The sequence below is a fragment of the Cynoglossus semilaevis genome, chromosome 17 (genome assembly GCF_000523025.1).
Source record: "Cynoglossus semilaevis isolate Cse_v1.0 chromosome 17, Cse_v1.0, whole genome shotgun sequence".
Taxonomy (NCBI): domain Eukaryota; kingdom Metazoa; phylum Chordata; class Actinopteri; order Pleuronectiformes; family Cynoglossidae; genus Cynoglossus; species Cynoglossus semilaevis.
Window position 1 is genome coordinate 8,697,016 of NC_024323.1, and position 8,873 is coordinate 8,705,888.

General features: G+C 39.1%; 1 long non-coding RNA gene across 1 annotated transcript; it reads right to left on the reverse strand.

Moving 5' to 3' along the window:
* Positions 1 to 2,258: 2,258 nt before the first annotated feature.
* LOC112488432 (uncharacterized) lies at positions 2,259 to 6,402 on the reverse strand. The gene is made up of 3 exons (XR_003052466.1): positions 6,330 to 6,402; positions 6,100 to 6,195; positions 2,259 to 2,488 (listed from the first exon to the last, which is right to left on the reverse strand). It is a non-coding gene; the product is annotated as an uncharacterized LOC112488432 (long non-coding RNA).
* Between the last annotated feature and the right edge of the window lie 2,471 nt (positions 6,403 to 8,873).

Genomic DNA, 8,873 nt, shown 5'->3' on the forward strand with positions numbered 1-8,873 from the left:
ACTGTAAATGTGAATTTATGCCTTTTCTACTGTTCAAAGGTTTGTAAAGACAGTTACCAAAGGCCTGGAAGTGAAGTGAAAAGACATGCTGCATAGAGGAGTATGATTTATGTGCGTGCCTGTGCATTTCTCTGTTGCTCATTAAACATGGATGTGTAACTCACCTTTGAGTAGATACATATTTACAGCGGCTTTGAAAACCTCCTCAGGGGGCACGGGTTAGATCTGTGGAAGACTCGGGCGATAATGCAGTCTTCTGCATTCCTTTGAGCCCTTTGGCCTGAGCTCTAATCCATAAATCCTACAGTATCCTCCACAGTTATGTGATCTGTACATCAGAGGTCGTCAGATTGGAAATTTTCTGACTTGTCAATGTTATAAAGAGGCTCGATGACGTTTCTTTAATATATATATATATAAAAAAACATGAGAGCTTGAAATGAGTCTGAAATAAAAAAATAAGTTCACCCTGACTGGCTTGGTTTTTGTCAGATTTCATTTAGGACAGTTGTTCCCAAACTTTTTCTACAGCGCCCCCTTTGGTAGATAAACACTACAACATGTTTACAGGTATCAGTTCAAAATTCTACTGAAAACTTTCAACAGAACTGTGATATCTGTTGAACAAATTACATAAAACAACAAACCAGTGTAATATCCCCACTGTGGGGATAAAAGAGAAAATGTGAAAATAGAAATTCACCTGCTTTCCTGCGACCACAGTTGCTCCTTAGCCTCTAGACTGTAGGATCTGCCAGCCTCTTTGGGAAACACTGAGGGAAGACCGTTTTGTTACAGACCAGTTGTCATGTGGTTAAAAAAACAGGATTCATGTAATAAAACTGATTATAAAAGGAATAATTTTAAAAAAGGTTTAAGAGTACATTATTATGTGGAGAGTATTTCACTCACCTGTCCGTGAATGTAACTTCACTTATTTATTAACTTGAAGGCCAGAAGCCTCTCTTCCTCCTCCTCCTCCTCCTCCTTCTTCTTCACCTCTCTGTGGCCTCTGTCCAAAGGCTTTGGTTCTGACGCAGCTCAAGAAATATACCTAAAGAGGATCTGGTTCATTTTTCAAAATAAAACATCTTTCAACTACATGTCCAGCTTATACTGTACTAAACACACAAATAAAAAAATCATATAAAAGACAAATATACACATAAATTATAAAAAAAAAACATATAAAAGATAAAAATAAACATAAATTAAATCCATTGGTCATTTGGTAGGAGTGTCTTATGAGAACAGAATAATTAATTATTCCAAGGTTCTGGAAATGAGACTGTGATCTTGTCAGTCTTAGCTCCAACTTTGTTAATGGACAATTCATATTTTATTTTTTTCCCATCTGACTTACATTTAAAGGTGAAAATGGTATCAGTAGGGAGAAAGGGTGGCCTTAGCTGTCTTTGGCCTTAAAAAAGAATGACTTATCAGGGACAAGCTTGCTATCAATTATGCAAAATTTCCCGCAGAACAACCTTGAAACTCTGGTGGGACCTTTGGCACAATAAGTCAGCCTGAACTTTGAGTTGCAATCAATCACGTCCACTGAAACTCAGGTGAACAATAAAAGCTCCTGAGCAGGAAACAGTGCCAGCTTCAAAAAGTCTTCCTCATCTCTGCACATCAATAGCAGCTCAATTCTGCCAATACCTTACAGATTACTTGTCTGTGACATCTGCTATCTGCAGTGAATTTTAATTAAAAAAAGTTGCATCAACAACAAATTCTGTAATCATTTGATCAACTAAATTTTCTCATAAAATAATATTGAATAAAGAAAGAAATACACACTTTTTATACTGCCAATGTAATCAGATGTAATCAGCCAATCACAGGGGAGATGCTGGGTTTATGTAGGCATGTAGATATAGTCAAGGTGACCTTTCAAAGTAATAGCAGAGCATAGGAAATATTAAAAAAGAGATTATTTTTGTGAATCTGAATCTAGTGGCATCAGTGTTGTACCAGATGGGATGGCACCAAAACTGTTGAATGACTTGGATTTTTCCTCTCTGTGGTACACAGAAAATGGCAACCGTTCTCTGGGCAAAAAACAGAACTTCCAGACTGGTTTGAGGCAGTAGAAAGGAAGCATTAACTCACATAAGCACTCATTAGAAGATGTAGAGGAGCATCTCTAAACACAGCATGGTGAATCTTAAAGCAGCGCAGGAAAAGACAGGCGTCCACGACTGTCGGCTAACAACAGGAACATAGCAACACTGTTTGCATGTACTCACCCACAGTTGACTGTAGAACTCTGTGGAAACATTTCCTGGTGTGAGAAGTCTTCATTCTTGGTGGTAAGGTCACACGGCGGGCATCGTGGAAGTCTAGTATCCACAGTCCTGGCTGTCGATGGTGGATATGTTTTATTTCTTATCACACTGTGGGATAAATCTGCAGATGATGCCCAGTTATATCATGTTCATTTTTCTTCCAGACTGTCCAGTTATCCGTGGCAGAAAACCACGCTCTAAGAGCACATGATAAAAACCAGAGTTCACATTAGAGAGAACATGAAAACCCAAAAGAGAAGGATCGGGGTTTAAACCGCTGAACCAGTCGACTTCTTGCTCTAAGGCAAGTGGAAGAACACGTGATGAAAATATTTATGAGAAACACAGACAGACTCCTAAAAATGAAAGGTAATTTTATATGGGAACACAGACAGACTCCTAAAAATGAAAGGTGATTCTAAATAAGAAAAAATGGTTTTAACACTCTCCTGGCAGGATGGCCCTAATAAAGTGGCCAGGGAGTGTGTGTGAGTGTGTGTATGGGTAACATGTCACATCTAATCTAAGCAGCAGCTTTGTCAGTCTCAGCTCTTTTGCACTTATCATATCATATGGATTTCTCTCACAGCCCTCTCAGGCACACAGATGGTTATTCTTCATGCTTCACGATCCCTGCCTCTGCCTCAGTGTCAGAGGGTCAGAGTATTGTTTTCTTTTTTTAACCATTCTCTGAGCATGCTTAGCCATATCCCACCATCTGCCATGGCCAACCTGTAGCCTCCTGTCTGAGTTAAGCAGCAATAAAGCAGTGTGTAGTTTCATCTGGAGCAGGATGGGCTTACACCCAGCCAGTGGGAACAGGAAGTTCATATTCATTAATTGTAGGCAGCCACACGGGGTCTATAAATAGAATGTGTGTGGATTTATGTCCAAACACACACACACACACACACACACACACACACACACTGAAAGAGGAATAAAAATGGATTTACGTCCACAGATCCCTTTGTTGATGAAAAATCACATGATGTGCTAATGTCAGTGGAGAGCACGGCTTAATCACACTGGGGGGAGAGAGTGTGTCTGAGTTCTGTGGATTGGTTGAATGGAGCGGGTTTATTTCCTGAGATGGAAACGTTGGCTGGTGGTGAGTTTGTTAGCAGCAGTGGAAAGATCCGGATAATGCACTTATCCTCACTGCTTCGGGGGGAAGAGCGAGCCACTACCATCTGATTAGATTCCAGAGCGATAACAGGATCTGGAAGGGTCACATGTCTAGTTTATTACAGGCCGACTATGGAAGTCTACACTGGGAGTCAACATCAAATATTAAAGGAATGACTGACAGTGTTTAATTCTGATTTAGGAAGAGAAGGAGCTCAAGAAATCTGTCCATGTAAAAAAAATTAGAACCTATGACTGAAACAGTTTCAATTACATTATTATTATTATTATTATTATTATTATTAATAATAAAAATAAACATTTTAAATCTATAAAGTCCCTGGTTGAAATATTGTTAACTACAGTACAAAAGAAAATCTTTTTGTAGTTCACTGCTGTTGTGGTTTGTACTGGTATCAGCTGAAGGTCAGAGAGCTTGACCCTACAGCTGACCCTGGGCGATAGACAGAAAGACAGCTCAACATGGTCCACATACAAAAACAAACAACTTCTTTTTTCCATTTCATTTCACAATGACACGAAACTCAGTAGGAAGAAAATACACTCTCACAGGAGAATATAAGGTGGATTCAGAGGCTGGATTTGATAACACGAAATAAAGTTTCTGAAGAATTATAGAAAAAGTACCTTGAAATGAGCTAATTTACAAATGGTTGGCTAAGACGTAGGGAGAAATGAGAAATAAATGTGACAATAACAGCTAACACTTAGCCAAAGTCTACCTTTGAGAGCAAAAGTATGCACATGTTGTGTCAGACAAACCTATAGAAGATTAAAAAAAGCCTACAATTAAAAAAGGATAATTAGCCAAAGGTTAAATAATATAATATAATATAATAATATTTAGAGAAGGATTTTGTGATCCAAATTAAATTGCAGCAGAAGGGAGACTTTTGACATCCCTGTTTGAAGCTTGTGGCAATAACAACAATGTCTACACAGCACAAGATAAAAAGGCTGACTCTTAATTTCATTTTAATGTAACACTTTTTTCATTCTAAGAGCCAACTCCTGTCAGCCTCCTCCAGGCACCGGCACATCACCCTTTTAAGAAAGTGAGATTTAGTGGTTTCTGGGAAGAAAAGTGCAGCGCAGCCCGACAAATGCCACTTGAATCTTGGGTTTGAGTTTATAGCCTGGAAAAATTACAAAACAAGCTAAAAATATACAGAAAAAAAACTGGCTGTAAATTAGGAAAGAAAAAGTTACAAAGTCCAAACACCTCTCCAGTTAAATACCTTCTGTAACACCTGGTCATGAACGACAATATAAGGATGGATTCATTAAGTCATCCTAACTGGGATTTAAACCCAAAACCACTACCACTGTGGCTGTTTCCAGTCTTTTCATTTACAGTTAGAGGACGTTCAGTCGACACATTAGCAGAAGACAGAACTTTATAGGCCGAGGCATCTGGCACATTATCTCCCATCAAACATGGTGATGAAATTCAGCGTACACACACACAAACAGGTGTTTGTGTTTTGTGGGCACCATATAGACACAGTGTTACCCACAGCCGCTAACGCTAACTTTAGCCATTACACATACCTACATCATACTAATCCTGGAGGTTTAGTATGTCCCCAGACGAAAAGTATTTTTCCCACAACACTGTCCCCAAAAGTGCAGCGCCACCTGGGCTTACTAACACACACTGCTCTTTCACCACATAGACATACAGTACAGTGCAGTAATGCATTCCCTGGAGTCTAATCCTAGCCTTCACACACATACACACACAGGTGGTTTTACAGCCACCCTGTTTAATTTGTCCAATAAGAACATTTGTGTTTTGTCAAAGAGAGCTGAGCAGCCGGAGTTAAACACAATCACAGATTTACGTCCCGTGAGGACAGACAGTCGACGACTTCATTTTGCAGTCCACACAGGTGTGTGATTTAAGAGGCTGAGCGAGAGAGATTTAGACTCTCATCTTTGCAGGCAGAAAATTATATATCTCAGCCTGTCTTTCAGATTTATTAAAAAAGTTACGTCTGCAGGAAAAATCCTGGAATAGATGTAAACGGTCCCTGTAGGAACAGCTCATCTCCTCCTTGGAAACACACAACAAGATCAGACAAGGCATTTAGAACTCACTGTGCTCAGGTTAAACACTTAATATTCCAGGAGTGACTCGGCACAGCTTTGTAATCTCAGCATGAAGAAGTGTCAGATTCATGATTTCCTGCTCTTCTGGAAAATGCTGTTCGATGGCGAACAGAACGGCGCTCGAATGAATGTATTCATTTAGCATCGGCGGACGCTTTGATCTTCAGGGAGGTGGCATTACAAAGTGTCATAAAGCAGCTGTTTCCTCTCCTGAGCTGATTAATTTGTCTCTCCTGTCCCCCGGCATCACTTCTAGGGTTTTTTTTTATTTTTTTAATTCTCATTTCCACAAACACTTCCTTTAGACTCTCCTCAGCTCAATAGGCATAAAGCAGTAAATCAGACATATGCCACACCGGTCATCTATCTTCCTACAGTAAGTGAAAAATAATAGTCTGATAACAAGCCCCATTACCTGAAAGGTAAATACATTTCACATGGTGCAAAAACAGCCCTGCTAAAAACAAGCAAACCTGATTTAAAATTCCATCAAAAATGATCTTGTATCGGGGGAACAAAAGTTTTTAAATAGGTACAACAGTCTTACCTCTGCGATACTAAAATGTCTGGATGTCTGGGACAGAAAGGCTGACGTCCAAACACGACAGGTTGTTTGACGAGTTCATTCCAAATCCATTTGAGCCTGAAAGGTTTATCAAAAAAACATTAGCTGTACTTTGTTCAAATTGTTTTTCTAATGCACACTCCACTTGACAATAATGGGGTTCAATTTAGAAAGAAGAAATACAACTTGTTTTCTCCTGATACAAGACTTACTTGTTTTTTTCTTGTAATTCAATTGAAGCTTAAATCAGCGCTGCAAAAGAAGGAATTTTTAGGACATAAAAAAGAGGAGAAAAAGTCTTATCTTTAATTTATCAAGAACAAAAAATGAATCTTGTTAAACACAGTTTCATTTATCTCTAACACAGGCAACGTGACCAGAACTTCCAGCTAATTTCAAACTTGAATTACAAAACAAAAGTAAAACAAAAACCATTGACTTAAATTTACTTAAATGTAAGATTGTCTGTCAGTGCTCTGGCATTTTAGTCTTTAAGAAATAAAAACTTATTTTAGGATTTCTTAAACCACCTCCCATCCATCCATCCATCCATCCATCCATATACTTACTCATACTTACCCAGGACCCAGGACTGTTTTGGAGTGTGATGCTGTTGGATATTTAAATGTAGGTATTACACATTGAAATAAGTGGGTCAGTGAAAAATGCCATCTAGTCTGAGATCTAAGGTTTATTGCCTCTGTAGAAATTGCATTTTTTAGTATTCCAAGTAAAAAGTAAGAAAAAAACCCATCTAGTATATGCCACACGTCTCTCCTCCTACAGAAGATGACTAACGGTAAACTGATTGTACTTGATTCAGTGCAGGCGACGTGTTTTCTCGCACAAATCGAGGCTGAAAGGCGGGTTAACTCCTCTGTGCCTAATTTGAAAAACAGCTGTCAGAGAGTCGCAAAGAAGCGAACAGAACATAACATTTCTGATGCATAATTTTATAAAGAAACTGATACAGGCTGAAGGGGATTTGTTGATATCACTAAGAGTCCGTGACAGCCAAGAAAACAGCAGTTTTTAAGTGAGAAAAAAAAAAAAAAAATCCCCGCCTTCTGCACAGGCTTCTCTCTCCATCACGTTTTAATCACTAAGCCAAAGGACATCTCTGTACTGCATTCTCACACTTGTGTTTTTTTCAGTCTTTTATTCTTTGGGGTTCCTGCAGGACTAGGAGCAGACCCCTCCCCCGGTATTTATCCAAATGGAATTAAAGCAGATTTCCTGGGAAAATAATTTTATATATACATACAACCACACGTTGGACATTGAGATGGTAATTTTTTTTCCTCGGAGGATCTTTTTCCCAGTATGTATAAATTACAACATGTGTATTGACCGTACTAGACCAACGATGTACTGTATATATATATATATATATATATATATATAAGCTTTATTTAAATGTAGTGAATATCGTTTCCCTGTGACTCCATCCATCCATGATGTAATGTACATATGGACAAGCGAGGAGCTGAACAGCTGATGTATTCTCTTTGAGGCGTTATCATTACCTCAGGAACGGCTGCAGAGACCGCCGCTGGAGGAATCTGCTCATGGGAAATCTCCCTTTTCAAACTTTGCCACAGTGGGAGAAAAAACAATAACTGGGAACAAATCTCTTCAGAGCCTCTACAGCAGCAAAGTGTTGCTTCCTGTCACATCTCCACATGCACTGACAAAGCCAGACACACTTTGTTTATCTTGTTGAATCACATCAATGTCAGAGAGACAGATGATACCTGCAATATTCAAACATGTTTTTCACTTCCAGTCGCCTCTTAGTTAGATTTCATTAGTGCCACACGACGCCTCCCGAAAGATAATTTGTCTCCCACAAACCGACGGGAGAGTGTCCGCAATTAAAGCAGGAGGAAGGATCTGACAGCAGTAATCAGTTTATCATAAGCCGCAGCACAAACATGACAGATTAGGCTCCTGTCACAGCCCGTCATAGACAGACAGATGCCCTCAATCAAACCGTGTCCTTTTTTCCTGTGTGTAATAACCTGCTGCTGGTTTGAACACAGCGTGTGAGGAAACACATCACAGGATCAGGGTCACATAGAGGTAAAAAGAATTAAAATTCTAATGCTGTAAATGTATGAGGATTCATTTAAGATAAAAAAAAAAGCAAAGAGTTACAACTTTATGAGAATAACGTTATAAGGAAAGTGAATTATTTGTCATTGTGACACACCGCTGCACACAACCAACTGTGACCTCTGCTTTCAACCCATCACCAAAGTCAGCAGGAGGCAATGGGGACAGTGCCTTGCTCAGAGCACCTCAGTGATAACTTGGCAGCTGGTGGACTCAAACCTGAAACCTTCCGGATCTAAGTCCACTGCCATAGACAACCAAGCAAACTAACCTTTTTTTTCTTTTCTTTTTTGGCACATTAGCAAATAGACAAACAGTTCCTGGTTTATGAATTATTATTTGAGTTACGTGCCTCCACCTCTCCTCTCCAACCAATGGCTTTTTATCTAATGTCTTTCCTTTGTGGTTTGTTTCTCACAGTCCAGTCTTTTTTGACACTTTAATTACAGACTACCTTAAATCATAATATTGTTTTTTTTTCACTGTTTTTCAAATGTGTTTGTTTTGTTGGCTTTGTTTCTGCCACTGCTGCTTTGTGCCATGTGAAGCACTTTGAAGTTCCGGATAATTCTTAGTTCTTGCCTTTGTAAATCCTTCAACTGCTCTGTGAGAATCAACAGTTTTCTGCTCTGTATTTGAAG